At 48.7% G+C, this 26,559-nt stretch overlaps 35 non-coding genes across 35 annotated transcripts; 17 read left to right on the forward strand and 18 right to left on the reverse strand.

Moving 5' to 3' along the window:
* The first annotated feature begins 667 nt into the window (after window positions 1–667).
* On the forward strand, window positions 668–739 carry TRNAE-CUC (transfer RNA glutamic acid (anticodon CUC)). The gene has a single exon. It is a non-coding gene; the product is annotated as a tRNA-Glu (tRNA).
* An 815-nt stretch (window positions 740–1,554) lies between these two features.
* Window positions 1,555–1,626, reverse strand: TRNAE-CUC (transfer RNA glutamic acid (anticodon CUC)). Its single transcript has one exon. It is a non-coding gene; the product is annotated as a tRNA-Glu (tRNA).
* A 381-nt stretch (window positions 1,627–2,007) lies between these two features.
* Window positions 2,008–2,079, forward strand: TRNAE-CUC (transfer RNA glutamic acid (anticodon CUC)). Its single transcript has one exon. It is a non-coding gene; the product is annotated as a tRNA-Glu (tRNA).
* An 815-nt stretch (window positions 2,080–2,894) lies between these two features.
* On the reverse strand, window positions 2,895–2,966 carry TRNAE-CUC (transfer RNA glutamic acid (anticodon CUC)). Its single transcript has one exon. It is a non-coding gene; the product is annotated as a tRNA-Glu (tRNA).
* A 1,268-nt stretch (window positions 2,967–4,234) lies between these two features.
* Window positions 4,235–4,306, reverse strand: TRNAE-CUC (transfer RNA glutamic acid (anticodon CUC)). The gene has a single exon. It is a non-coding gene; the product is annotated as a tRNA-Glu (tRNA).
* Window positions 4,307–4,681: 375 nt separating this feature from the next.
* Window positions 4,682–4,753, forward strand: TRNAE-CUC (transfer RNA glutamic acid (anticodon CUC)). The gene has a single exon. It is a non-coding gene; the product is annotated as a tRNA-Glu (tRNA).
* An 815-nt stretch (window positions 4,754–5,568) lies between these two features.
* Window positions 5,569–5,640, reverse strand: TRNAE-CUC (transfer RNA glutamic acid (anticodon CUC)). Its single transcript has one exon. It is a non-coding gene; the product is annotated as a tRNA-Glu (tRNA).
* Window positions 5,641–6,021: 381 nt separating this feature from the next.
* Window positions 6,022–6,093, forward strand: TRNAE-CUC (transfer RNA glutamic acid (anticodon CUC)). The gene has a single exon. It is a non-coding gene; the product is annotated as a tRNA-Glu (tRNA).
* Window positions 6,094–6,908: 815 nt separating this feature from the next.
* TRNAE-CUC (transfer RNA glutamic acid (anticodon CUC)) lies at window positions 6,909–6,980 on the reverse strand. The gene has a single exon. It is a non-coding gene; the product is annotated as a tRNA-Glu (tRNA).
* Window positions 6,981–7,361: 381 nt separating this feature from the next.
* Window positions 7,362–7,433, forward strand: TRNAE-CUC (transfer RNA glutamic acid (anticodon CUC)). Its single transcript has one exon. It is a non-coding gene; the product is annotated as a tRNA-Glu (tRNA).
* Window positions 7,434–8,248: 815 nt separating this feature from the next.
* TRNAE-CUC (transfer RNA glutamic acid (anticodon CUC)) lies at window positions 8,249–8,320 on the reverse strand. The gene has a single exon. It is a non-coding gene; the product is annotated as a tRNA-Glu (tRNA).
* Window positions 8,321–8,701: 381 nt separating this feature from the next.
* TRNAE-CUC (transfer RNA glutamic acid (anticodon CUC)) lies at window positions 8,702–8,773 on the forward strand. Its single transcript has one exon. It is a non-coding gene; the product is annotated as a tRNA-Glu (tRNA).
* An 815-nt stretch (window positions 8,774–9,588) lies between these two features.
* Window positions 9,589–9,660, reverse strand: TRNAE-UUC (transfer RNA glutamic acid (anticodon UUC)). Its single transcript has one exon. It is a non-coding gene; the product is annotated as a tRNA-Glu (tRNA).
* Window positions 9,661–10,041: 381 nt separating this feature from the next.
* Window positions 10,042–10,113, forward strand: TRNAE-CUC (transfer RNA glutamic acid (anticodon CUC)). The gene has a single exon. It is a non-coding gene; the product is annotated as a tRNA-Glu (tRNA).
* An 815-nt stretch (window positions 10,114–10,928) lies between these two features.
* TRNAE-CUC (transfer RNA glutamic acid (anticodon CUC)) lies at window positions 10,929–11,000 on the reverse strand. The gene has a single exon. It is a non-coding gene; the product is annotated as a tRNA-Glu (tRNA).
* Window positions 11,001–11,381: 381 nt separating this feature from the next.
* TRNAE-CUC (transfer RNA glutamic acid (anticodon CUC)) lies at window positions 11,382–11,453 on the forward strand. Its single transcript has one exon. It is a non-coding gene; the product is annotated as a tRNA-Glu (tRNA).
* Window positions 11,454–12,268: 815 nt separating this feature from the next.
* Window positions 12,269–12,340, reverse strand: TRNAE-UUC (transfer RNA glutamic acid (anticodon UUC)). Its single transcript has one exon. It is a non-coding gene; the product is annotated as a tRNA-Glu (tRNA).
* Window positions 12,341–12,721: 381 nt separating this feature from the next.
* Window positions 12,722–12,793, forward strand: TRNAE-CUC (transfer RNA glutamic acid (anticodon CUC)). Its single transcript has one exon. It is a non-coding gene; the product is annotated as a tRNA-Glu (tRNA).
* An 815-nt stretch (window positions 12,794–13,608) lies between these two features.
* TRNAE-CUC (transfer RNA glutamic acid (anticodon CUC)) lies at window positions 13,609–13,680 on the reverse strand. The gene has a single exon. It is a non-coding gene; the product is annotated as a tRNA-Glu (tRNA).
* Window positions 13,681–14,061: 381 nt separating this feature from the next.
* On the forward strand, window positions 14,062–14,133 carry TRNAE-CUC (transfer RNA glutamic acid (anticodon CUC)). Its single transcript has one exon. It is a non-coding gene; the product is annotated as a tRNA-Glu (tRNA).
* Window positions 14,134–14,948: 815 nt separating this feature from the next.
* On the reverse strand, window positions 14,949–15,020 carry TRNAE-CUC (transfer RNA glutamic acid (anticodon CUC)). The gene has a single exon. It is a non-coding gene; the product is annotated as a tRNA-Glu (tRNA).
* A 381-nt stretch (window positions 15,021–15,401) lies between these two features.
* Window positions 15,402–15,473, forward strand: TRNAE-CUC (transfer RNA glutamic acid (anticodon CUC)). The gene has a single exon. It is a non-coding gene; the product is annotated as a tRNA-Glu (tRNA).
* Window positions 15,474–16,288: 815 nt separating this feature from the next.
* On the reverse strand, window positions 16,289–16,360 carry TRNAE-CUC (transfer RNA glutamic acid (anticodon CUC)). Its single transcript has one exon. It is a non-coding gene; the product is annotated as a tRNA-Glu (tRNA).
* A 1,268-nt stretch (window positions 16,361–17,628) lies between these two features.
* Window positions 17,629–17,700, reverse strand: TRNAE-CUC (transfer RNA glutamic acid (anticodon CUC)). Its single transcript has one exon. It is a non-coding gene; the product is annotated as a tRNA-Glu (tRNA).
* Window positions 17,701–18,081: 381 nt separating this feature from the next.
* TRNAE-CUC (transfer RNA glutamic acid (anticodon CUC)) lies at window positions 18,082–18,153 on the forward strand. Its single transcript has one exon. It is a non-coding gene; the product is annotated as a tRNA-Glu (tRNA).
* Window positions 18,154–19,421: 1,268 nt separating this feature from the next.
* TRNAE-CUC (transfer RNA glutamic acid (anticodon CUC)) lies at window positions 19,422–19,493 on the forward strand. The gene has a single exon. It is a non-coding gene; the product is annotated as a tRNA-Glu (tRNA).
* Window positions 19,494–20,308: 815 nt separating this feature from the next.
* Window positions 20,309–20,380, reverse strand: TRNAE-CUC (transfer RNA glutamic acid (anticodon CUC)). Its single transcript has one exon. It is a non-coding gene; the product is annotated as a tRNA-Glu (tRNA).
* Window positions 20,381–20,761: 381 nt separating this feature from the next.
* TRNAE-CUC (transfer RNA glutamic acid (anticodon CUC)) lies at window positions 20,762–20,833 on the forward strand. The gene has a single exon. It is a non-coding gene; the product is annotated as a tRNA-Glu (tRNA).
* Window positions 20,834–21,648: 815 nt separating this feature from the next.
* On the reverse strand, window positions 21,649–21,720 carry TRNAE-CUC (transfer RNA glutamic acid (anticodon CUC)). The gene has a single exon. It is a non-coding gene; the product is annotated as a tRNA-Glu (tRNA).
* A 381-nt stretch (window positions 21,721–22,101) lies between these two features.
* TRNAE-CUC (transfer RNA glutamic acid (anticodon CUC)) lies at window positions 22,102–22,173 on the forward strand. Its single transcript has one exon. It is a non-coding gene; the product is annotated as a tRNA-Glu (tRNA).
* An 815-nt stretch (window positions 22,174–22,988) lies between these two features.
* On the reverse strand, window positions 22,989–23,060 carry TRNAE-CUC (transfer RNA glutamic acid (anticodon CUC)). Its single transcript has one exon. It is a non-coding gene; the product is annotated as a tRNA-Glu (tRNA).
* A 381-nt stretch (window positions 23,061–23,441) lies between these two features.
* TRNAE-CUC (transfer RNA glutamic acid (anticodon CUC)) lies at window positions 23,442–23,513 on the forward strand. The gene has a single exon. It is a non-coding gene; the product is annotated as a tRNA-Glu (tRNA).
* An 815-nt stretch (window positions 23,514–24,328) lies between these two features.
* Window positions 24,329–24,400, reverse strand: TRNAE-CUC (transfer RNA glutamic acid (anticodon CUC)). Its single transcript has one exon. It is a non-coding gene; the product is annotated as a tRNA-Glu (tRNA).
* Window positions 24,401–25,668: 1,268 nt separating this feature from the next.
* On the reverse strand, window positions 25,669–25,740 carry TRNAE-CUC (transfer RNA glutamic acid (anticodon CUC)). The gene has a single exon. It is a non-coding gene; the product is annotated as a tRNA-Glu (tRNA).
* A 381-nt stretch (window positions 25,741–26,121) lies between these two features.
* TRNAE-CUC (transfer RNA glutamic acid (anticodon CUC)) lies at window positions 26,122–26,193 on the forward strand. Its single transcript has one exon. It is a non-coding gene; the product is annotated as a tRNA-Glu (tRNA).
* Window positions 26,194–26,559: the final 366 nt, after the last annotated feature.

The raw sequence follows: 26,559 nt of genomic DNA on the forward strand, positions 1-26,559 counted from the left end.
AACCGATCGGGAATCAGATCGGACCTGCCAGAAATGATCTATTCGACCCATCTATCTGATGGGAAATTGCATGGTGTGTACCAGGCTTTACTGCTCTTACCATCTTACTGTTGCAGGCAATGGAGCCTGCATAAGGAGTCAATCCAGCGGTTAAGACAAGCGACTCAAGGAAGTGCCGCTGCTGCGTGAGAGATCAAGAAAAAAGAAGGAGGCCTTCCCTGACCGGGAATCGAACCCGGGCCGCGGCGGCAAGAGCACCGAATCCTAGCCACTAGACCACCAGGGAGAGATGAAGGCTCCCAAGCCTTCTGACGGTAAAATAAGTCAACTCCACAGAGAACAGCACGCGGCGGCACCCGAACGATCTATGCCGTGATGAATTGCTTTGCCGTCACTCATGTCACTCTTTCCCATTATTACCCTCTTCCTCTTCCCACTGCTCCTTCCTGCCAGACCTTCATCAGAGAGCTCTGTGCTTTCACGAATGGGAAATTGCATGGTGTGTACCAGGCATAAGACCAAGGAGGAAGTTGGACTATTTGGAAGACATGCAAAGCTCTCAAGGGAGATTCCAACTTTCTGGAAAAAAACACGCAGCACAAATTAGCAGCCAGCTTTCATCCTGTCACTTTTCTCCTCAGCGTTCATGTGGATGTTCTTTCATCTCTCCCTGGTGGTCTAGTGGCTAGGATTCGGCGCTCTCACCGCCGCGGCCCGGGTTAGATTCCCGGTCAGGGAAGGCCTCTTTCTTAATCTCTCACGCAGCAGCGACACTTCCTTGAGATGCTTGTCTTTACCGCTGGATTGACTCCTTATGCAGGAGTCCTGCACTTGGCTGGCCATCTTTGTTAAGTCTTCAGTCTGTTCACTATAGGCTGACTCGGAAAAAACAAAAAGAACCAAACCGCTTTCTTCTGTCGCATAGCTGTTTGGAAAGGGAGACTGTGTGCAGCTTCTGCTGATGGAGGTCTCCCTGCATGCCTCTTGGCAGTCGCACACTGCCTCCTAGGGATGATTCCATGATCTGGATCTGAGTTAAAGGGGTTTTTACATTTTCTTTTTCATACACATGAACGCTGAGGAGAAAAATGACGGGGTGAAACCTGGCTGATAATGTGTGCTGCATGTTTTTTCCAGAAAGTTGGAATCTCCCTTGAAAGCTTTGCAGTCTTGCATGTCTTCCAAATGGTCCACCTTCCTCTTTGGTCTTATGCCTGTTACACACCATGCAATTTCCCATCAGATAGATGAGTCAATAGATAATTTCTGACAGATCCGATCGGATTTCCGATCGTTTTTCTGATCGATATTCCGGTCACTTGTATGCAAATCGATCAGAAAAACGATCGGGAATCAGATCGGACCTGCCAGAAATGATCTATTCGACCCATCTATCTGATGGGAAATTGCATGGTGTGTACCAGGCTTTACTGCTCTTACCATCTTACTGTTGCAGGCAATGGAGCCTGCATAAGGAGTCAATCCAGCGGTTAAGACAAGCGACTCAAGGAAGTGCCGCTGCTGCGTGAGAGATCAAGAAAAAAGAAGGAGGCCTTCCCTGACCAGGAATCGAACCTGGGCCGCGGCGGTGAGAGCGCCGAATCCTAGCCACTAGACCACCAGGGAGAGATGAAGGCTCCCAAGCCTTCTGACGGTAAAATAAGTCAACTCCACAGAGAACAGCACGCGGCGGCACCCGAACGATCTATGCCGTGATGAATTGCTTTGCCGTCACTCATGTCACTCTTTCCCATTATTACCCTCTTCCTCTTCCCACTGCTCCTTCCTGCCAGACCTTCATCAGAGAGCTCTGTGCTTTCACGAATGGGAAATTGCATGGTGTGTACCAGGCATAAGACCAAGGAGGAAGTTGGACTATTTGGAAGACATGCAAAGCTCTCAAGGGAGATTCCAACTTTCTGGAAAAAAACACGCAGCACAAATTAGCAGCCAGCTTTCATCCTGTCACTTTTCTCCTCAGCGTTCATGTGGATGTTCTTTCATCTCTCCCTGGTGGTCTAGTGGCTAGGATTTGGCGCTCTCACCGCCGCGGCCCGGGTTCGATTCCCGGTCAGGGAAGGCCTCTTTCTTAATCTCTCACGCAGCAGCGACACTTCCTTGAGATGCTTGTCTTTACCGCTGGATTGACTCCTTATGCAGGAGTCCTGCACTTGGCTGGCCATCTTTGTTAAGTCTTCAGTCTGTTCACTATAGGCTGACTCGGAAAAAACAAAAAGAACCAAACCGCTTTCTTCTGTCGCATAGCTGTTTGGAAAGGGAGACTGTGTGCAGCTTCTGCTGATGGAGGTCTCCCTGCATGCCTCTTGGCAGTCGCACACTGCCTCCTAGGGATGATTCCATGATCTGGATCTGAGTTAAAGGGGTTTTTACATTTTCTTTTTCATACACATGAACGCTGAGGAGAAAAATGACGGGGTGAAACCTGGCTGATAATGTGTGCTGCATGTTTTTTCCAGAAAGTTGGAATCTCCCTTGAAAGCTTTGCAGTCTTGCATGTCTTCCAAATGGTCCACCTTCCTCTTTGGTCTTATGCCTGTTACACACCATGCAATTTCCCATCAGATAGATGAGTCAATAGATAATTTCTGACAGATCCGATCGGATTTCCGATCGTTTTTCTGATCGATATTCCGGTCACTTGTATGCAAATCGATCAGAAAAACGATCGGGAATCAGATCGGACCTGCCAGAAATGATCTATTCGACCCATCTATCTGATGGGAAATTGCATGGTGTGTACCAGGCTTTACTGCTCTTACCATCTTACTGTTGCAGGCAATGGAGCCTGCATAAGGAGTCAATCCAGCGGTTAAGACAAGCGACTCAAGGAAGTGCCGCTGCTGCGTGAGAGATCAAGAAAAAAGAAGGAGGCCTTCCCTGACCGGGAATCGAACCCGGGCCGCGGCGGTGAGAGCGCCGAATCCTAGCCACTAGACCACCAGGGAGAGATGAAGGCTCCCAAGCCTTCTGACGGTAAAATAAGTCAACTCCACAGAGAACAGCACGCGGCGGCACCCGAACGATCTATGCCGTGATGAATTGCTTTGCCGTCACTCATGTCACTCTTTCCCATTATTACCCTCTTCCTCTTCCCACTGCTCCTTCCTGCCAGACCTTCATCAGAGAGCTCTGTGCTTTCACGAATGGGAAATTGCATGGTGTGTACCAGGCATAAGACCAAGGAGGAAGTTGGACTATTTGGAAGACATGCAAAGCTCTCAAGGGAGATTCCAACTTTCTGGAAAAAAACACGCAGCACAAATTAGCAGCCAGCTTTCATCCTGTCACTTTTCTCCTCAGCGTTCATGTGGATGCTCTTTCATCTCTCCGTGGTGGTCTAGTGGCTAGGATTCGGCGCTCTCACCGCCGCGGCCCTGGTTCGATTCCCGGTCAGGGAAGGCCTCTTTCTTAATCTCTCACGCAGCAGCGACGCTTCCTTGAGATGCTTGTCTTTACCGCTGGATTGACTCCTTATGCAGGAGTCCTGCACTTGGCTGGCCATCTTTGTTAAGTCTTCAGTCTGTTCACTATAGGCTGACTCGGAAAAAACAAAAAGAACCAAACCGCTTTCTTCTGTCGCATAGCTGTTTGGAAAGGGAGACTGTGTGCAGCTTCTGCTGATGGAGGTCTCCCTGCATGCCTCTTGGCAGTCGCACACTGCCTCCTAGGGATGATTCCATGATCTGGATCTGAGTTAAAGGGGTTTTTACATTTTCTTTTTCATACACATGAACGCTGAGGAGAAAAATGACGGGGTGAAACCTGGCTGATAATGTGTGCTGCATGTTTTTTCCAGAAAGTTGGAATCTCCCTTGAAAGCTTTGCAGTCTTGCATGTCTTCCAAATGGTCCACCTTCCTCTTTGGTCTTATGCCTGTTACACACCATGCAATTTCCCATCAGATAGATGAGTCAATAGATAATTTCTGACAGATCCGATCGGATTTCCGATCGTTTTTCTGATCGATATTCCGGTCACTTGTATGCAAATCGATCAGAAAACCGATCGGGAATCAGATCGGACCTGCCAGAAATGATCTATTCGACCCATCTATCTGATGGGAAATTGCATGGTGTGTACCAGGCTTTACTGCTCTTACCATCTTACTGTTGCAGGCAATGGAGCCTGCATAAGGAGTCAATCCAGCGGTTAAGACAAGCGACTCAAGGAAGTGCCGCTGCTGCGTGAGAGATCAAGAAAAAAGAAGGAGGCCTTCCCTGACCGGGAATCGAACCCGGGCCGCGGCGGTGAGAGAGCCGAATCCTAGCCACTAGACCACCAGGGAGAGATGAAGGCTCCCAAGCCTTCTGACGGTAAAATAAGTCAACTCCACAGAGAACAGCACGCGGCGGCACCCGAACGATCTATGCCGTGATGAATTGCTTTGCCGTCACTCATGTCACTCTTTCCCATTATTACCCTCTTCCCACTGCTCCTTCCTGCCAGACCTTCATCAGAGAGCTCTGTGCTTTCACGAATGGGAAATTGCATGGTGTGTACCAGGCATAAGACCAAGGAGGAAGTTGGACTATTTGGAAGACATGCAAAGCTCTCAAGGGAGATTCCAACTTTCTGGAAAAAAACACGCAGCACAAATTAGCAGCCAGCTTTCATCCTGTCACTTTTCTCCTCAGCGTTCATGTGGATGTTCTTTCATCTCTCCCTGGTGGTCTAGTGGCTAGGATTTGGCGCTCTCACCGCCGCGGCCCGGGTTCGATTCCCGGTCAGGGAAGGCCTCTTTCTTAATCTCTCACGCAGCAGCGACACTTCCTTGAGATGCTTGTCTTTACCGCTGGATTGACTCCTTATGCAGGAGTCCTGCACTTGGCTGGCCATCTTTGTTAAGTCTTCAGTCTGTTCACTATAGGCTGACTCGGAAAAAACAAAAAGAACCAAACCGCTTTCTTCTGTCGCATAGCTGTTTGGAAAGGGAGACTGTGTGCAGCTTCTGCTGATGGAGGTCTCCCTGCATGCCTCTTGGCAGTCGCACACTGCCTCCTAGGGATGATTCCATGATCTGGATCTGAGTTAAAGGGGTTTTTACATTTTCTTTTTCATACACATGAACGCTGAGGAGAAAAATGACGGGGTGAAACCTGGCTGATAATGTGTGCTGCATGTTTTTTCCAGAAAGTTGGAATCTCCCTTGAAAGCTTTGCAGTCTTGCATGTCTTCCAAATGGTCCACCTTCCTCTTTGGTCTTATGCCTGTTACACACCATGCAATTTCCCATCAGATAGATGAGTCAATAGATAATTTCTGACAGATCCGATCGGATTTCCGATCGTTTTTCTGATCGATATTCCGGTCACTTGTATGCAAATCGATCAGAAAAACGATCGGGAATCAGATCGGACCTGCCAGAAATGATCTATTCGACCCATCTATCTGATGGGAAATTGCATGGTGTGTACCAGGCTTTACTGCTCTTACCATCTTACTGTTGCAGGCAATGGAGCCTGCATAAGGAGTCAATCCAGCGGTTAAGACAAGCGACTCAAGGAAGTGCCGCTGCTGCGTGAGAGATCAAGAAAAAAGAAGGAGGCCTTCCCTGACCAGGAATCGAACCTGGGCCGCGGCGGTGAGAGCGCCGAATCCTAGCCACTAGACCACCAGGGAGACATGAAGGCTCCCAAGCCTTCTGACGGTAAAATAAGTCAACTCCACAGAGAACAGCACGCGGCGGCACCCGAACGATCCATGCCGTGATGAATTGCTTTGCCGTCACTCATGTCACTCTTTCCCATTATTACCCTCTTCCTCTTCCCACTGCTCCTTCCTGCCAGACCTTCATCAGAGAGCTCTGTGCTTTCACGAATGGGAAATTGCATGGTGTGTACCAGGCATAAGACCAAGGAGGAAGTTGGACTATTTGGAAGACATGCAAAGCTCTCAAGGGAGATTCCAACTTTCTGGAAAAAAACACGCAGCACAAATTAGCAGCCAGCTTTCATCCTGTCACTTTTCTCCTCAGCATTCATGTGGATGTTCTTTCATCTCTCCCTGGTGGTCTAGTGGCTAGGATTCGGCGCTCTCACCGCCGTGGCTTGGGTTCGATTCCCGGTCAGGAAAGGCCTCTTTCTTAATCTCTCACGCAGCAGCGACACTTCCTTGAGATGCTTGTCTTTACCGCTGGATTGACTCCTTATGCAGGAGTCCTGCACTTGGCTGGCCATCTTTGTTAAGTCTTCAGTCTGTTCACTATAGGCTGACTCGGAAAAAACAAAAAGAACCAAACCGCTTTCTTCTGTCGCATAGCTGTTTGGAAAGGGAGACTGTGTGCAGCTTCTGCTGATGGAGGTCTCCCTGCATGCCTCTTGGCAGTCGCACACTGCCTCCTAGGGATGATTCCATGATCTGGATCTGAGTTAAAGGGGTTTTTACATTTTCTTTTTCATACACATGAATGCTGAGGAGAAAAATGACGGGGTGAAACCTGGCTGATAATGTGTGCTGCATGTTTTTTCCAGAAAGTTGGAATCTCCCTTGAAAGCTTTGCAGTCTTGCATGTCTTCCAAATGGTCCACCTTCCTCTTTGGTCTTATGCCTGTTACACACCATGCAATTTCCCATCAGATAGATGAGTCAATAGATAATTTCTGACAGATCCGATCGGATTTCCGATCGTTTTTCTGATCGATATTCCGGTCACTTGTATGCAAATCGATCAGAAAAACGATCAGGAATCAGATCGGACCTGCCAGAAATGATCTATTCGACCCATCTATCTGATGGGAAATTGCATGGTGTGTACCAGGCTTTACTGCTCTTACCATCTTACTGTTGCAGGCAATGGAGCCTGCATAAGGAGTCAATCCAGCGGTTAAGACAAGCGACTCAAGGAAGTGCCGCTGCTGCATGAGAGATCAAGAAAAAAGAAGGAGGCCTTCCCTGACCGGGAATCGAACCCAGGCCGCGGCGGTGAGAGCGCCGAATCCTAGCCACTAGACCACCAGGGAGAGATGAAGGCTCCCAAGCCTTCTGACGGTAAAATAAGTCAACTCCACAGAGAACAGCACGCGGCGGCACCCGAACGATCCATGCCGTGATGAATTGCTTTGCCGTCACTCATGTCACTCTTTCCCATTATTACCCTCTTCCTCTTCCCACTGCTTCTTCCTGCCAGACCTTCATCAGAGAGCTCTGTGCTTTCACGAATGGGAAATTGCATGGTGTGTACCAGGCATAAGACCAAGGAGGAAGTTGGACTATTTGGAAGACATGCAAAGCTCTCAAGGGAGATTCCAACTTTCTGGAAAAAAACACGCAGCACAAATTAGCAGCCAGCTTTCATCCTGTCACTTTTCTCCTCAGCGTTCATGTGGATGTTCTTTCATCTCTCCCTGGTGGTCTAGTGGCTAGGATTCGGCGCTCTCACCGCCGCAGCCCGGGTTCGATTCCCGGTCAGGGAAGGCCTCTTTCTTAATCTCTCACGCAGCAGCGACACTTCCTTGAGATGCTTGTCTTTACCGCTGGATTGACTCCTTATGCAGGAGTCCTGCACTTGGCTGGCCATCTTTGTTAAGTCTTCAGTCTGTTCACTATAGGCTGACTCGGAAAAAACAAAAAGAACCAAACCGCTTTCTTCTGTCGCATAGCTGTTTGGAAAGGGAGACTGTGTGCAGCTTCTGCTGATGGAGGTCTCCCTGCATGCCTCTTGGCAGTCGCACACTGCCTCCTAGGGATGATTCCATGATCTGGATCTGAGTTAAAGGGTTTTTTACATTTTCTTTTTCATACACATGAACGCTGAGGAGAAAAATGACGGGGTGAAACCTGGCTGATAATGTGTGCTGCATGTTTTTTCCAGAAAGTTGGAATCTCCCTTGAAAGCTTTGCAGTCTTGCATGTCTTCCAAATGGTCCACCTTCCTCTTTGGTCTTATGCCTGTTACACACCATGCAATTTCCCATCAGATAGATGAGTCAATAGATAATTTCTGACAGATCCGATCGGATTTCCGATCGTTTTTCTGATCGATATTCCGGTCACTTGTATGCAAATCGATCAGAAAACCGATCGGGAATCAGATCGGACCTGCCAGAAATGATCTATTCGACCCATCTATCTGATGGGAAATTGCATGGTGTGTACCAGGCTTTACTGCTCTTACCATCTTACTGTTGCAGGCAATGGAGCCTGCATAAGGAGTCAATCCAGCGGTTAAGACAAGCGACTCAAGGAAGTGCCGCTGCTGCGTGAGAGATCAAGAAAAAAGAAGGAGGCCTTCCCTGACCAGGAATCGAACCCAGGCCGCGGCGGTGAGAGCACCGAATCCTAGCCACTAGACCACCAGGGAGAGATAAAGGCTCCCAAGCCTTCTGACGGTAAAATAAGTCAACTCCACAGAGAACAGCACGCGGCGGCACCCGAACGATCCATGCCATGATGAATTGCTTTGCTGTCACTCATGTCACTCTTTCCCATTATTACCCTCTTCCTCTTCCCACTGCTCCTTCCTGCCAGACCTTCATCAGAGAGCTCTGTGCTTTCACGAATGGGAAATTGCATGGTGTGTACCAGGCATAAGACCAAGGAGGAAGTTGGACTATTTGGAAGACATGCAAAGCTCTCAAGGGAGATTCCAACTTTCTGGAAAAAAACACGCAGCACAAATTAGCAGCCAGCTTTCATCCTGTCACTTTTCTCCTCAGCGTTCATGTGGATGTTCTTTCATCTCTCCCTGGTGGTCTAGTGGCTAGGATTCGGCGCTCTCACCGCCGCGGCCCGGGTTCGATTCCCGGTCAGGGAAGGCCTCTTTCTTAATCTCTCACGCAGCAGCGACACTTCCTTGAGATGCTTGTCTTTACCGCTGGATTGACTCCTTATGCAGGAGTCCTGCACTTGGCTGGCCATCTTTGTTAAGTCTTCAGTCTGTTCACTATAGGCTGACTCGGAAAAAACAAAAAGAACCAAACCGCTTTCTTCTGTCGCATAGCTGTTTGGAAAGGGAGACTGTGTGCAGCTTCTGCTGATGGAGGTCTCCCTGCATGCCTCTTGGCAGTCGCACACTGCCTCCTAGGGATGATTCCATGATCTGGATCTGAGTTAAAGGGGTTTTTACATTTTCTTTTTCATACACATGAACGCTGAGGAGAAAAATGACGGGGTGAAACCTGGCTGATAATGTGTGCTGCATGTTTTTTCCAGAAAGTTGGAATCTCCCTTGAAAGCTTTGCAGTCTTGCATGTCTTCCAAATGGTCCACCTTCCTCTTTGGTCTTATGCCTGTTACACACCATGCAATTTCCCATCAGATAGATGAGTCAATAGATAATTTCTGACAGATCCGATCGGATTTCCGATCGTTTTTCTGATCGATATTCCGGTCCCTTGTATGCAAATCGATCAGTAAACCGATCGGGAATCAGATCGGACCTGCCAGAAATGATCTATTCGACCCATCTATCTGATGGGAAATTGCATGGTGTGTACCAGGCTTTACTGCTCTTACCATCTTACTGTTGCAGGCAATGGAGCCTGCATAAGGAGTCAATCCAGCGGTTAAGACAAGCGACTCAAGGAAGTGCCGCTGCTGCGTGAGAGATCAAGAAAAAAGAAGGAGGCCTTCCCTGACCGGGAATCGAACCCGGGCCGCGGCGGTGAAAGCACCGAATACTAGCCACTAGACCACCAGGGAGAGATGAAGGCTCCCAAGCCTTCTGACGGTAAAATAAGTCAACTCTACAGAGAACAGCACGCGGCGGCACCCGAACGATCCATGCCATGATGAATTGCTTTGCTGTCACTCATGTCACTCTTTCCCATTATTACCCTCTTCCTCTTCCCACTGCTCCTTCCTGCCAGACCTTCATCAGAGAGCTCTGTGCTTTCACGAATGGGAAATTGCATGGTGTGTACCAGGCATAAGACCAAGGAGGAAGTTGGACTATTTGGAAGACATGCAAAGCTCTCAAGGGAGATTCCAACTTTCTGGAAAAAAACACGCAGCACAAATTAGCAGCCAGCTTTCATCCTGTCACTTTTCTCCTCAGCGTTCATGTGGATGTTCTTTCATCTCTCCCTGGTGGTCTAGTGGCTAGGATTCGGCGCTCTCACCGCCGTGGCCCGGGTTCGATTCCCGGTCAGGGAAGGCCTCTTTCTTAATCTCTCACGCAGCAGCGACACTTCCTTGAGATGCTTGTCTTTACCGCTGGATTGACTCCTTATGCAGGAGTCCTGCACTTGGCTGGCCATCTTTGTTAAGTCTTCAGTCTGTTCACTATAGGCTGACTCGGAAAAAACAAAAAGAACCAAACCGCTTTCTTCTGTCGCATAGCTGTTTGGAAAGGGAGACTGTGTGCAGCTTCTGCTGATGGAGGTCTCCCTGCATGCCTCTTGGCAGTCGCACACTGCCTCCTAGGGATGATTCCATGATCTGGATCTGAGTTAAAGGGGTTTTTACATTTTCTTTTTCATACACATGAACGCTGAGGAGAAAAATGACGGGGTGAAACCTGGCTGATAATGTGTGCTGCATGTTTTTTCCAGAAAGTTGGAATCTCCCTTGAAAGCTTTGCAGTCTTGCATGTCTTCCAAATGGTCCACCTTCCTCTTTGGTCTTATGCCTGTTACACACCATGCAATTTCCCATCAGATAGATGAGTCAATAGATAATTTCTGACAGATCCGATCGGATTTCCGATCGTTTTTCTGATCGATATTCCGGTCACTTGTATGCAAATCGATCAGAAAAACGATCGGGAATCAGATCGGACCTGCCAGAAATGATCTATTCGACCCATCTATCTGATGGGAAATTGCATGGTGTGTACCAGGCTTTACTGCTCTTACCATCTTACTGTTGCAGGCAATGGAGCCTGCATAAGGAGTCAATCCAGCGGTTAAGACAAGCGACTCAAGGAAGTGCCGCTGCTGCGTGAGAGATCAAGAAAAAAGAAGGAGGCCTTCCCTGACCGGGAATCGAACCCGGGCCGCGGCGGTGAGAGCGCCGAATCCTAGCCACTAGACCACCAGGGAGAGATGAAGGCTCCCAAGCCTTCTGACGGTAAAATAAGTCAACTCCACAGAGAACAGCACGCGGCGGCACCCGAACGATCCATGCCGTGATGAATTGCTTTGCCGTCACTCATGTCACTCTTTCCCATTATTACCCTCTTCCTCTTCCCACTGCTCCTTCCTGCCAGACCTTCATCAGAGAGCTCTGTGCTTTCACGAATGGGAAATTGCATGGTGTGTACCAGGCATAAGACCAAGGAGGAAGTTGGACTATTTGGAAGACATGCAAAGCTCTCAAGGGAGATTCCAACTTTCTGGAAAAAAACACGCAGCACAAATTAGCAGCCAGCTTTCATCCTGTCACTTTTCTCCTCAGCGTTTATGTGGATGTTCTTTCATCTCTCCCTGGTGGTCTAGTGGCTAGGATTCGGCGCTCTCACCGCCGTGGCCTGGGTTCGATTCCCGGTCAGGGAAGGCCTCTTTCTTAATCTCTCACGCAGCAGCGACACTTCCTTGAGATGCTTGTCTTTACCGCTGGATTGACTCCTTATGCAGGAGTCCTGCACTTGGCTGGCCATCTTTGTTAAGTCTTCAGTCTGTTCACTATAGGCTGACTCGGAAAAAACAAAAAGAACCAAACCGCTTTCTTCTGTCGCATAGCTGTTTGGAAAGGGAGACTGTGTGCAGCTTCTGCTGATGGAGGTCTCCCTGCATGCCTCTTGGCAGTCGCACACTGCCTCCTAGGGATGATTCCATGATCTGGATCTGAGTTAAAGGGGTTTTTACATTTTCTTTTTCATACACATGAACGCTGAGGAGAAAAATGACGGGGTGAAACCTGGCTGATAATGTGTGCTGCATGTTTTTTCCAGAAAGTTGGAATCTCCCTTGAAAGCTTTGCAGTCTTGCATGTCTTCCAAATGGTCCACCTTCCTCTTTGGTCTTATGCCTGTTACACACCATGCAATTTCCCATCAGATAGATGAGTCAATAGATAATTTCTGACAGATCCGATCGGATTTCCGATCGTTTTTCTGATCGATATTCCGGTCCCTTGTATGCAAATCGATCAGTAAACCGATCGGGAATCAGATCGGACCTGCCAGAAATGATCTATTCGACCCATCTATCTGATGGGAAATTGCATGGTGTGTACCAGGCTTTACTGCTCTTACCATCTTACTGTTGCAGGCAATGGAGCCTGCATAAGGAGTCAATCCAGCGGTTAAGACAAGCGACTCAAGGAAGTGCCGCTGCTGCGTGAGAGATCAAGAAAAAAGAAGGAGGCCTTCCCTGACCGGGAATCGAACCCGGGCCGCGGCGGTGAAAGCACCGAATACTAGCCACTAGACCACCAGGGAGAGATGAAGGCTCCCAAGCCTTCTGACGGTAAAATAAGTCAACTCTACAGAGAACAGCACGCGGCGGCACCCGAACGATCCATGCCATGATGAATTGCTTTGCTGTCACTCATGTCACTCTTTCCCATTATTACCCTCTTCCTCTTCCCACTGCTCCTTCCTGCCAGACCTTCATCAGAGAGCTCTGTGCTTTCACGAATGGGAAATTGCATGGTGTGTACCAGGCATAAGACCAAGGAGGAAGTTGGACTATTTGGAAGACATGCAAAGCTCTCAAGGGAGATTCCAACTTTCTGGAAAAAAACACGCAGCACAAATTAGCAGCCAGCTTTCATCCTGTCACTTTTCTCCTCAGCGTTCATGTGGATGTTCTTTCATCTCTCCCTGGTGGTCTAGTGGCTAGGATTCGGCGCTCTCACCGCCGTGGCCCGGGTTCGATTCCCGGTCAGGGAAGGCCTCTTTCTTAATCTCTCACGCAGCAGCGACACTTCCTTGAGATGCTTGTCTTTACCGCTGGATTGACTCCTTATGCAGGAGTCCTGCACTTGGCTGGCCATCTTTGTTAAGTCTTCAGTCTGTTCACTATAGGCTGACTCGGAAAAAACAAAAAGAACCAAACCGCTTTCTTCTGTCGCATAGCTGTTTGGAAAGGGAGACTGTGTGCAGCTTCTGCTGATGGAGGTCTCCCTGCATGCCTCTTGGCAGTCGCACACTGCCTCCTAGGGATGATTCCATGATCTGGATCTGAGTTAAAGGGGTTTTTACATTTTCTTTTTCATACACATGAACGCTGAGGAGAAAAATGACGGGGTGAAACCTGGCTGATAATGTGTGCTGCATGTTTTTTCCAGAAAGTTGGAATCTCCCTTGAAAGCTTTGCAGTCTTGCATGTCTTCCAAATGGTCCACCTTCCTCTTTGGTCTTATGCCTGTTACACACCATGCAATTTCCCATCAGATAGATGAGTCAATAGATAATTTCTGACAGATCCGATCGGATTTCCGATCGTTTTTCTGATCGATATTCCGGTCACTTGTATGCAAATCGATCAGAAAAACGATCGGGAATCAGATCGGACCTGCCAGAAATGATCTATTCGACCCATCTATCTGATGGGAAATTGCATGGTGTGTACCAGGCTTTACTGCTCTTACCATCTTACTGTTGCAGGCAATGGAGCCTGCATAAGGAGTCAATCCAGCGGTTAAGACAAGCGACTCAAGGAAGTGCCGCTGCTGCGTGAGAGATCAAGAAAAAAGAAGGAGGCCTTCCCTGACCGGGAATCGAACCCGGGCCGCGGCGGTGAGAGCGCCGAATCCTAGCCACTAGACCACCAGGGAGAGATGAAGGCTCCCAAGCCTTCTGACGGTAAAATAAGTCAACTCCACAGAGAACAGCACGCGGCGGCACCCGAACGATCCATGCCGTGATGAATTGCTTTGCCGTCACTCATGTCACTCTTTCCCATTATTACCCTCTTCCTCTTCCCACTGCTCCTTCCTGCCCGACCTTCATCAGAGAGCTCTGTGCTTTCACGAATGGGAAATTGCATGGTGTGTACCAGGCATAAGACCAAGGAGGAAGTTGGACTATTTGGAAGACATGCAAAGCTCTCAAGGGAGATTCCAACTTTCTGGAAAAAAACACGCAGCACAAATTAGCAGCCAGCTTTCATCCTGTCACTTTTCTCCTCAGCGTTCATGTGGATGTTCTTTCATCTCTCCCTGGTGGTCTAGTGGCTAGGATTCGGCGCTCTCACTGCCGCGGCCCGGGTTCGATTCCCGGTCAGGGAAGGCCTCTTTCTTAATCTCTCACGCAGCAGCAACACTTCCTTGAGATGCTTGTCTTTACCGCTGGATTGACTCCTTATGCAGGAGTCCTGCACTTGGCTGGCCATCTTTGTTAAGTCTTCAGTCTGTTCACTATAGGCTGACTCGGAAAAAACAAAAAGAACCAAACCGCTTTCTTCTGTCGCATAGCTGTTTGGAAAGGGAGACTGTGTGCAGCTTCTGCTGATGGAGGTCTCCCTGCATGCCTCTTGGCAGTCGCACACTGCCTCCTAGGGATGATTCCATGATCTGGATCTGAGTTAAAGGGGTTTTTACATTTTCTTTTTCATACACATGAACGCTGAGGAGAAAAATGACGGGGTGAAACCTGGCTGATAATGTGTGCTGCATGTTTTTTCCAGAAAGTTGGAATCTCCCTTGAAAGCTTTGCAGTCTTGCATGTCTTCCAAATGGTCCACCTTCCTCTTTGGTCTTATGCCTGTTACACACCATGCAATTTCCCATCAGATAGATGAGTCAATAGATAATTTCTGACAGATCCGATCGGATTTCCGATCGTTTTTCTGATCGATATTCCGGTCACTTGTATGCAAATCGATCAGAAAAACGATCGGGAATCAGATCGGACCTGCCAGAAATGATCTATTCGACCCATCTATCTGATGGGAAATTGCATGGTGTGTACCAGGCTTTACTGCTCTTACCATCTTACTGTTGCAGGCAATGGAGCCTGCATAAGGAGTCAATCCAGCGGTTAAGACAAGCGACTCAAGGAAGTTCCACTGCTGCGTGAGAGATCAAGAAAAAAGAAGGAGGCCTTCCCTGACCGGGAATCGAACCCGGGCCGCGGCGGTGAGAGCGCCGAATCCTAGCCACTAGACCACCAGGGAGAGATGAAGGCTCCCAAGCCTTTTGACGGTGAAATAAGTCAACTCCACAGAGAACAGCACGCGGCGGCACCCGAACGATCCATGCCGTGATGAATTGCTTTGCCGTCACTCATGTCACTCTTTCCCATTATTACCCTCTTCCTCTTCCCACTGCTCCTTCCTGCCAGACCTTCATCAGAGAGCTCTGTGCTTTCACGAATGGGAAATTGCATGGTGTGTACCAGGCATAAGACCAAGGAGGAAGTTAGACTATTTGGAAGACATGCAAAGCTCTCAAGGGAGATTCCAACTTTCTGGAAAAAAACACGCAGCACAAATTAGCAGCCAGCTTTCATCCTGTCACTTTTCTCCTCAGCGTTCATGTGGATGTTCATTCATCTCTCCCTGGTGGTCTAGTGGCTAGGATTCGGCACTCTCACCGCCGCGGCCCGGGTTCGATTCCTGGTCAGGGAAGGCCTCTTTCTTAATCTCTCACGCAGCAGCGACACTTCCTTGAGATGCTTGTCTTTACCGCTGGATTGACTCCTTATGCAGGAGTCCTGCACTTGGCTGGCCATCTTTGTTAAGTCTTCAGTCTGTTCACTATAGGCTGACTCGGAAAAAACAAAAAGAACCAAACCGCTTTCTTCTGTCGCATAGCTGTTTGGAAAGGGAGACTGTGTGCAGCTTCTGCTGATGGAGGTCTCCCTGCATGCCTCTTGGCAGTCGCACACTGCCTCCTAGGGATGATTCCATGATCTGGATCTGAGTTAAAGGGGTTTTTACATTTTCTTTTTCATACACATGAACGCTGAGGAGAAAAATGACGGGGTGAAACCTGGCTGATAATGTGTGCTGCATGTTTTTTCCAGAAAGTTGGAATCTCCCTTGAAAGCTTTGCAGTCTTGCATGTCTTCCAAATGGTCCACCTTCCTCTTTGGTCTTATGCCTGTTACACACCATGCAATTTCCCATCAGATAGATGAGTCAATAGATAATTTCTGACAGATCCGATCGGATTTCCGATCGTTTTTCTGATCGATATTCCGGTCACTTGTATGCAAATCGATCAGAAAAACGATCGGGAATCAGATCGGACCTGCCAGAAATGATCTATTCGACCCATCTATCTGATGGGAAATTGCATGGTGTGTACCAGGCTTTACTGCTCTTACCATCTTACTGTTGCAGGCAATGGAGCCTGCATAAGGAGTCAATCCAGCGGTTAAGACAAGCGACTCAAGGAAGTGCCGCTGCTGCGTGAGAGATCAAGAAAAAAGAAGGAGGCCTTCCCTGACCGGGAATCGAACCCGGGCCGCGGCGGTGAGAGCGCCGAATCCTAGCCACTAGACCACCAGGGAGAGATGAAGGCTCCCAAGCCTTCTGACGGTAAAATAAGTCAACTCCACAGAGAACAGCACGCGGCGGCACCCGAACGATCCATGCCGTGATGAATTGCTTTGCCGTCACTCATGTCACTCTTTCCCATTATTACCCTCTTCCTCTTCCCACTGCTCCTTCCTGCCAGACCTTCATCAGAGAGCTCTGTGCTTTCACGAATGGGAAATTGCATGGTGTGTACCAGGCATAAGACCAAGGAGCAAGTTGGACTATTTGGAAGACATGCAAAGCTCTCAAGGGAGATTCCAACTTTCTGGAAAAAAACACGCAGCACAAATTAGCAGCCAGCTTTCATCCTGTCACTTTTCTCCTCAGCGTTCATGTGGATGTTCTTTCATCTCTCCCTCGTGGTCTAGTGGCTAGGATTCGGCGCTCTCACCACCGCGGCCCGGGTTCGATTCCCGGTCAGGGAAGGCCTCTTTCTTAATCTCTCACGCAGCAGCGACACTTCCTTGAGATGCTTGTCTTTACCGCTGGATTGACTCCTTATGCAGGAGTCCTGCACTTGGCTGGCCATCTTTGTTAAGTCTTCAGTCTGTTCACTATAGGCTGACTCGGAAAAAACAAAAAGAACCAAACCGCTTTCTTCTGTCGCATAGCTGTTTGGAAAGGGAGACTGTGTGCAGCTTCTGCTGATGGAGGTCTCCCTGCATGCCTCTTGGCAGTCGCACACTGCCTCCTAGGGATGATTCCATGATCTGGATCTGAGTTAAAGGGGTTTTTACATTTTCTTTTTCATACACATGAACGCTGAGGAGAAAAATGACGGGGTGAAACCTGGCTGATAATGTGTGCTGCATGTTTTTTCCAGAAAGTTGGAATCTCCCTTGAAAGCTTTGCAGTCTTGCATGTCTTCCAAATGGTCCACCTTCCTCTTTGGTCTTATGCCTGTTACACACCATGCAATTTCCCATCAGATAGATGAGTCAATAGATAATTTCTGACAGATCCGATCGGATTTCCGATCGTTTTTCTGATCGATATTCCGGTCACTTGTATGCAAATCGATCAGAAAAACGATCGGGAATCAGATCGGACCTGCCAGAAATGATCTATTCGACCCATCTATCTGATGGGAAATTGCATGGTGTGTACCAGGCTTTACTGCTCTTACCATCTTACTGTTGCAGGCAATGGAGCCTGCATAAGGAGTCAATCCAGCGGTTAAGACAAGCGACTCAAGGAAGTGCCGCTGCTGCGTGAGAGATCAAGAAAAAAGAAGGAGGCCTTCCCTGACCGGGAATCGAACCCGGGCCGCGGCGGTGAGAGCGCCGAATCCTAGCCACTAGACCACCAGGGAGAGATGAAGGCTCCCAAGCCTTCTGACGGTAAAATAAGTCAACTCCACAGAGAACAGCACGCGGCGGCACCCAAACGATCCATGCCGTGATGAATTGCTTTGCCGTCACTCATGTCACTCTTTCCCATTATTACCCTCTTCCTCTTCCCACTGCTCCTTCCTGCCAGACCTTCATCAGAGAGCTCTGTGCTTTCACGAATGGGAAATTGCATGGTGTGTACCAGGCATAAGACCAAGGAGGAAGTTGGACTATTTGGAAGACATGCAAAGCTCTCAAGGGAGATTCCAACTTTCTGGAAAAAAACACGCAGCACAAATTAGCAGCCAGCTTTCATCCTGTCACTTTTCTCCTCAGCGTTTATGTGGATGTTCTTTCATCTCTCCCTGGTGGTCTAGTGGCTAGGATTCGGCGCTCTCACCGCCGCGGCCTGGGTTCGATTCCCGGTCAGGGAAGGCCTCTTTCTTAATCTCTCACGCAGCAGCGACACTTCCTTGAGATGCTTGTCTTTACCGCTGGATTGACTCCTTATGCAGGAGTCCTGCACTTGGCTGGCCATCTTTGTTAAGTCTTCAGTCTGTTCACTATAGGCTGACTCGGAAAAAACAAAAAGAACCAAACCGCTTTCTTCTGTCGCATAGCTGTTTGGAAAGGGAGACTGTGTGCAGCTTCTGCTGATGGAGGTCTCCCTGCATGCCTCTTGGCAGTCGCACACTGCCTCCTAGGGATGATTCCATGATCTGGATCTGAGTTAAAGGGGTTTTTACATTTTCTTTTTCATACACATGAACGCTGAGGAGAAAAATGACGGGGTGAAACCTGGCTGATAATGTGTGCTGCATGTTTTTTCCAGAAAGTTGGAATCTCCCTTGAAAGCTTTGCAGTCTTGCATGTCTTCCAAATGGTCCACCTTCCTCTTTGGTCTTATGCCTGTTACACACCATGCAATTTCCCATCAGATAGATGAGTCAATAGATAATTTCTGACAGATCCGATCGGATTTCCGATCGTTTTTCTGATCGATATTCCGGTCCCTTGTATGCAAATCGATCAGTAAACCGATCGGGAATCAGATCGGACCTGCCAGAAATGATCTATTCGACCCATCTATCTGATGGGAAATTGCATGGTGTGTACCAGGCTTTACTGCTCTTACCATCTTACTGTTGCAGGCAATGGAGCCTGCATAAGGAGTCAATCCAGCGGTTAAGACAAGCGACTCAAGGAAGTGCCGCTGCTGCGTGAGAGATCAAGAAAAAAGAAGGAGGCCTTCCCTGACCAGGAATCGAACCCGGGCCGCGGCGGTGAAAGCACCGAATACTAGCCACTAGACCACCAGGGAGAGATGAAGGCTCCCAAGCCTTCTGACGGTAAAATAAGTCAACTCTACAGAGAACAGCACGCGGCGGCACCCGAACGATCCATGCCATGATGAATTGCTTTGCTGTCACTCATGTCACTCTTTCCCATTATTACCCTCTTCCTCTTCCCACTGCTCCTTCCTGCCAGACCTTCATCAGAGAGCTCTGTGCTTTCACGAATGGGAAATTGCATGGTGTGTACCAGGCATAAGACCAAGGAGGAAGTTGGACTATTTGGAAGACATGCAAAGCTCTCAAGGGAGATTCCAACTTTCTGGAAAAAAACACGCAGCACAAATTAGCAGCCAGCTTTCATCCTGTCACTTTTCTCCTCAGCGTTCATGTGGATGTTCTTTCATCTCTCCCTGGTGGTCTAGTGGCTAGGATTCGGCGCTCTCACCGCCGTGGCCCGGGTTCGATTCCCGGTCAGGGAAGGCCTCTTTCTTAATCTCTCACGCAGCAGCGACACTTCCTTGAGATGCTTGTCTTTACCGCTGGATTGACTCCTTATGCAGGAGTCCTGCACTTGGCTGGCCATCTTTGTTAAGTCTTCAGTCTGTTCACTATAGGCTGACTCGGAAAAAACAAAAAGAACCAAACCGCTTTCTTCTGTCGCATAGCTGTTTGGAAAGGGAGACTGTGTGCAGCTTCTGCTGATGGAGGTCTCCCTGCATGCCTCTTGGCAGTCGCACACTGCCTCCTAGGGATGATTCCATGATCTGGATCTGAGTTAAAGGGGTTTTTACATTTTCTTTTTCATACACATGAACGCTGAGGAGAAAAATGACGGGGTGAAACCTGGCTGATAATGTGTGCTGCATGTTTTTTCCAGAAAGTTGGAATCTCCCTTGAAAGCTTTGCAGTCTTGCATGTCTTCCAAATGGTCCACCTTCCTCTTTGGTCTTATGCCTGTTACACACCATGCAATTTCCCATCAGATAGATGAGTCAATAGATAATTTCTGACAGATCCGATCGGATTTCCGATCGTTTTTCTGATCGATATTCCGGTCACTTGTATGCAAATCGATCAGAAAAACGATCGGGAATCAGATCGGACCTGCCAGAAATGATCTATTCGACCCATCTATCTGATGGGAAATTGCATGGTGTGTACCAGGCTTTACTGCTCTTACCATCTTACTGTTGCAGGCAATGGAGCCTGCATAAGGAGTCAATCCAGCGGTTAAGACAAGCGACTCAAGGAAGTGCCGCTGCTGCGTGAGAGATCAAGAAAAAAGAAGGAGGCCTTCCCTGACCGGGAATCGAACCCGGGCCGCGGCGGTGAGAGCGCCGAATCCTAGCCACTAGACCACCAGGGAGAGATGAAGGCTCCCAAGCCTTCTGACGGTAAAATAAGTCAACTCCACAGAGAACAGCACGCGGCGGCACCCGAACGATCCATGCCGTGATGAATTGCTTTGCCGTCACTCATGTCACTCTTTCCCATTATTACCCTCTTCCTCTTCCCACTGCTCCTTCCTGCCAGACCTTCATCAGAGAGCTCTGTGCTTTCACGAATGGGAAATTGCATGGTGTGTACCAGGCATAAGACCAAGGAGGAAGTTGGACTATTTGGAAGACATGCAAAGCTCTCAAGGGAGATTCCAACTTTCTGGAAAAAAACACGCAGCACAAATTAGCAGCCAGCTTTCATCCTGTCACTTTTCTCCTCAGCGTTCATGTGGATGTTCTTTCATCTCTCCCTGGTGGTCTAGTGGCTAGGATTCGGCGCTCTCACTGCCGCGGCCCGGGTTCGATTCCCGGTCAGGGAAGGCCTCTTTCTTAATCTCTCACGCAGCAGCAACACTTCCTTGAGATGCTTGTCTTTACCGCTGGATTGACTCCTTATGCAGGAGTCCTGCACTTGGCTGGCCATCTTTGTTAAGTCTTCAGTCTGTTCACTATAGGCTGACTCGGAAAAAACAAAAAGAACCAAACCGCTTTCTTCTGTCGCATAGCTGTTTGGAAAGGGAGACTGTGTGCAGCTTCTGCTGATGGAGGTCTCCCTGCATGCCTCTTGGCAGTCGCACACTGCCTCCTAGGGATGATTCCATGATCTGGATCTGAGTTAAAGGGGTTTTTACATTTTCTTTTTCATACACATGAACGCTGAGGAGAAAAATGACGGGGTGAAACCTGGCTGATAATGTGTGCTGCATGTTTTTTCCAGAAAGTTGGAATCTCCCTTGAAAGCTTTGCAGTCTTGCATGTCTTCCAAATGGTCCACCTTCCTCTTTGGTCTTATGCCTGTTACACACCATGCAATTTCCCATCAGATAGATGAGTCAATAGATAATTTCTGACAGATCCGATCGGATTTCCGATCGTTTTTCTGATCGATATTCCGGTCACTTGTATGCAAATCGATCAGAAAAACGATCGGGAATCAGATCGGACCTGCCAGAAATGATCTATTCGACCCATCTATCTGATGGGAAATTGCATGGTGTGTACCAGGCTTTACTGCTCTTACCATCTTACTGTTGCAGGCAATGGAGCCTGCATAAGGAGTCAATCCAGCGGTTAAGACAAGCGACTCAAGGAAGTTCCACTGCTGCGTGAGAGATCAAGAAAAAAGAAGGAGGCCTTCCCTGACCGGGAATCGAACCCGGGCCGCGGCGGTGAGAGCGCCGAATCCTAGCCACTAGACCACCAGGGAGAGATGAAGGCTCCCAAGCCTTTTGACGGTGAAATAAGTCAACTCCACAGAGAACAGCACGCGGCGGCACCCGAACGATCCATGCCGTGATGAATTGCTTTGCCGTCACTCATGTCACTCTTTCCCATTATTACCCTCTTCCTCTTCCCACTGCTCCTTCCTGCCAGACCTTCATCAGAGAGCTCTGTGCTTTCACGAATGGGAAATTGCATGGTGTGTACCAGGCATAAGACCAAGGAGGAAGTTAGACTATTTGGAAGACATGCAAAGCTCTCAAGGGAGATTCCAACTTTCTGGAAAAAAACACGCAGCACAAATTAGCAGCCAGCTTTCATCCTGTCACTTTTCTCCTCAGCGTTCATGTGGATGTTCTTTCATCTCTCCCTGGTGGTCTAGTGGCTAGGATTCGGCACTCTCACCGCCGCGGCCCGGGTTCGATTCCTGGTCAGGGAAGGCCTCTTTCTTAATCTCTCACGCAGCAGCGACACTTCCTTGAGATGCTTGTCTTTACCGCTGGATTGACTCCTTATGCAGGAGTCCTGCACTTGGCTGGCCATCTTTGTTAAGTCTTCAGTCTGTTCACTATAGGCTGACTCGGAAAAAACAAAAAGAACCAAACCGCTTTCTTCTGTCGCATAGCTGTTTGGAAAGGGAGACTGTGTGCAGCTTCTGCTGATGGAGGTCTCCCTGCATGCCTCTTGGCAGTCGCACACTGCCTCCTAGGGATGATTCCATGATCTGGATCTGAGTTAAAGGGGTTTTTACATTTTCTTTTTCATACACATGAACGCTGAGGAGAAAAATGACGGGGTGAAACCTGGCTGATAATGTGTGCTGCATGTTTTTTCCAGAAAGTTGGAATCTCCCTTGAAAGCTTTGCAGTCTTGCATGTCTTCCAAATGGTCCACCTTCCTCTTTGGTCTTATGCCTGTTACACACCATGCAATTTCCCATCAGATAGATGAGTCAATAGATAATTTCTGACAGATCCGATCGGATTTCCGATCGTTTTTCTGATCGATATTCCGGTCACTTGTATGCAAATCGATCAGAAAAACGATCGGGAATCAGATCGGACCTGCCAGAAATGATCTATTCGACCCATCTATCTGATGGGAAATTGCATGGTGTGTACCAGGCTTTACTGCTCTTACCATCTTACTGTTGCAGGCAATGGAGCCTGCATAAGGAGTCAATCCAGCGGTTAAGACAAGCGACTCAAGGAAGTGCCGCTGCTGCGTGAGAGATCAAGAAAAAAGAAGGAGGCCTTCCCTGACCGGGAATCGAACCCGGGCCGCGGCGGTGAGAGCGCCGAATCCTAGCCACTAGACCACCAGGGAGAGATGAAGGCTCCCAAGCCTTCTGACGGTAAAATAAGTCAACTCCACAGAGAACAGCACGCGGCGGCACCCGAACGATCCATGCCGTGATGAATTGCTTTGCCGTCACTCATGTCACTCTTTCCCATTATTACCCTCTTCCTCTTCCCACTGCTCCTTCCTGCCAGACCTTCATCAGAGAGCTCTGTGCTTTCACGAATGGGAAATTGCATGGTGTGTACCAGGCATAAGACCAAGGAGCAAGTTGGACTATTTGGAAGACATGCAAAGCTCTCAAGGGAGATTCCAACTTTCTGGAAAAAAACACGCAGCACAAATTAGCAGCCAGCTTTCATCCTGTCACTTTTCTCCTCAGCGTTCATGTGGATGTTCTTTCATCTCTCCCTGGTGGTCTAGTGGCTAGGATTCGGCGCTCTCACCACCGCGGCCCGGGTTCGATTCCCGGTCAGGGAAGGCCTCTTTCTTAATCTCTCACGCAGCAGCGACACTTCCTTGAGATGCTTGTCTTTACCGCTGGATTGACTCCTTATGCAGGAGTCCTGCACTTGGCTGGCCATCTTTGTTAAGTCTTCAGTCTGTTCACTATAGGCTGACTCGGAAAAAACAAAAAGAACCAAACCGCTTTCTTCTGTCGCATAGCTGTTTGGAAAGGGAGACTGTGTGCAGCTTCTGCTGATGGAGGTCTCCCTGCATGCCTCTTGGCAGTCGCACACTGCCTCCTAGGGATGATTCCATGATCTGGATCTGAGTTAAAGGGGTTTTTACATTTTCTTTTTCATACACATGAACGCTGAGGAGAAAAATGACGGGGTGAAACCTGGCTGATAATGTGTGCTGCATGTTTTTTCCAGAAAGTTGGAATCTCCCTTGAAAGCTTTGCAGTCTTGCATGTCTTCCAAATGGTCCACCTTCCTCTTTGGTCTTATGCCTGTTACACACCATGCAATTTCCCATCAGATAGATGAGTCAATAGATAATTTCTGACAGATCCGATCGGATTTCCGATCGTTTTTCTGATCGATATTCCGGTCACTTGTATGCAAATCGATCAGAAAAACGATCGGGAATCAGATCGGACCTGCCAGAAATGATCTATTCGACCCATCTATCTGATGGGAAATTGCATGGTGTGTACCAGGCTTTACTGCTCTTACCATCTTACTGTTGCAGGCAATGGAGCCTGCATAAGGAGTCAATCCAGCGGTTAAGACAAGCGACTCAAGGAAGTTCCACTGCTGCGTGAGAGATCAAGAAAAAAGAAGGAGGCCTTCCCTGACCGGGAATCGAACCCGGGCCGCGGCGGTGAGAGCACCGAATCCTAGCCACTAGACCACCAGGGAGAGATGAAGGCTCCCAAGCCTTCTGACGGTGAAATAAGTCAACTCCACAGAGAACAGCACGCGGCGGCACCCGAACGATCCATGCCGTGATGAATTGCTTTGCCGTCACTCATGTCACTCTTTCCCATTATTACCCTCTTCCTCTTCCCACTGCTCCTTCCTGCCAGACCTTCATCAGAGAGCTCTGTGCTTTCACGAATGGGAAATTGCATGGTGTGTACCAGGCATAAGACCAAGGAGGAAGTTGGACTATTTGGAAGACATGCAAAGCTCTCAAGGGAGATTCCAACTTTCTGGAAAAAAACACGCAGCACAAATTAGCAGCCAGCTTTCATCCTGTCACTTTTCTCCTCAGCGTTCATGTGGATGTTCTTTCATCTCTCCCTGGTGGTCTAGTGGCTAGGATTCGGCACTCTCACCGCTGCGGCCCGGGTTCGATTCCTGGTCAGGGAAGGCCTCTTTCTTAATCTCTCACGCAGCAGCGACACTTCCTTGAGATGCTTGTCTTTACCGCTGGATTGACTCCTTATGCAGGAGTCCTGCACTTGGCTGGCCATCTTTGTTAAGTCTTCAGTCTGTTCACTATAGGCTGACTCGGAAAAAACAAAAAGAACCAAACCGCTTTCTTCTGTCGCATAGCTGTTTGGAAAGGGAGACTGTGTGCAGCTTCTGCTGATGGAGGTCTCCCTGCATGCCTCTTGGCAGTCGCACACTGCCTCCTAGGGATGATTCCATGATCTGGATCTGAGTTAAAGGGGTTTTTACATTTTCTTTTTCATACACATGAACGCTGAGGAGAAAAATGACGGGGTGAAACCTGGCTGATAATGTGTGCTGCATGTTTTTTCCAGAAAGTTGGAATCTCCCTTGAAAGCTTTGCAGTCTTGCATGTCTTCCAAATGGTCCACCTTCCTCTTTGGTCTTATGCCTGTTACACACCATGCAATTTCCCATCAGATAGATGAGTCAATAGATAATTTCTGACAGATCCGATCGGATTTCCGATCGTTTTTCTGATCGATATTCCGGTCACTTGTATGCAAATCGATCAGAAAAACGATCGGGAATCAGATCGGACCTGCCAGAAATGATCTATTCGACCCATCTATCTGATGGGAAATTGCATGGTGTGTACCAGGCTTTACTGCTCTTACCATCTTACTGTTGCAGGCAATGGAGCCTGCATAAGGAGTCAATCCAGCGGTTAAGACAAGCGACTCAAGGAAGTGCCGCTGCTGCGTGAGAGATCAAGAAAAAAGAAGGAGGCCTTCCCTGACCGGGAATCGAACCCGGGCCGCGGCGGTGAGAGCGCCGAATCCTAGCCACTAGACCACCAGGGAGAGATGAAGGCTCCCAAGCCTTCTGACGGTAAAATAAGTCAACTCCACAGAGAACAGCACGCGGCGGCACCCGAACGATCCATGCCGTGATGAATTGCTTTGCCGTCACTCATGTCACTCTTTCCCATTATTACCCTCTTCCTCTTCCCACTGCTCCTTCCTGCCAGACCTTCATCAGAGAGCTCTGTGCTTTCACGAATGGGAAATTGCATGGTGTGTACCAGGCATAAGACCAAGGAGGAATTTGGACTATTTGGAAGACATGCAAAGCTCTCAAGGGAGATTCCAACTTTCTGGAAAAAAACACGCAGCACAAATTAGCAGCCAGCTTTTATCCTGTCACTTTTCTCCTCAGCGTTCATGTGGATGTTCTTTCATCTCTCCCTGGTGGTCTAGTGGCTAGGATTCGGCGCTCTCACCGCCGCGGCCCGGGTTCGATTCCCGGTCAGGGAAGGCCTCTTTCTTAATCTCTCACGCAGCAGCGACACTTCCTTGAGATGCTTGTCTTTACCGCTGGATTGACTCCTTATGCAGGAGTCCTGCACTTGGCTGGCCATCTTTGTTAAGTCTTCAGTCTGTTCACTATAGGCTGACTCGGAAAAAACAAAAAGAACCAAACCGCTTTCTTCTGTCGCATAGCTGTTTGGAAAGGGAGACTGTGTGCAGCTTCTGCTGATGGAGGTCTCCCTGCATGCCTCTTGGCAGTCGCACACTGCCTCCTAGGGATGATTCCATGATCTGGATCTGAGTTAAAGGGGTTTTTACATTTTCTTTTTCATACACATGAACGCTGAGGAGAAAAATGACGGGGTGAAACCT

This window comes from Hyperolius riggenbachi, chromosome 8, assembly GCF_040937935.1.
Source record: "Hyperolius riggenbachi isolate aHypRig1 chromosome 8, aHypRig1.pri, whole genome shotgun sequence".
NCBI lineage: Eukaryota > Metazoa > Chordata > Amphibia > Anura > Hyperoliidae > Hyperolius > Hyperolius riggenbachi.